Raw genomic sequence first — 248 nt, 5'->3', positions numbered from 1 at the left:
AGTCCTATGCATTGTCTCTCGTTAATAAGTAACTGTTATCTCGATAGTTGTGCTATTTTCCTGCTAGTACGTAACACCAACTATGCGGCGATGAAGTTAAAGAAAGCCAACAGGACACTTTTCCCAGAGGTGTACACGCTGAAAGGAAGTTAAGTGTGTATGAAGACTGCAGTTGAAGGATCAACTTCGAAACGCCTCGGGAAAGGGAAGTTATTTATCGAAGTTTAAATGTATCCAGCTGTCACCTT

The sequence above is a fragment of the Penaeus monodon genome, chromosome 32 (assembly GCF_015228065.2).
Source record: "Penaeus monodon isolate SGIC_2016 chromosome 32, NSTDA_Pmon_1, whole genome shotgun sequence".
Classification (NCBI taxonomy): Eukaryota; Metazoa; Arthropoda; class Malacostraca; order Decapoda; family Penaeidae; genus Penaeus; species Penaeus monodon.
This window is presented reverse-complemented; position numbering follows the sequence as displayed.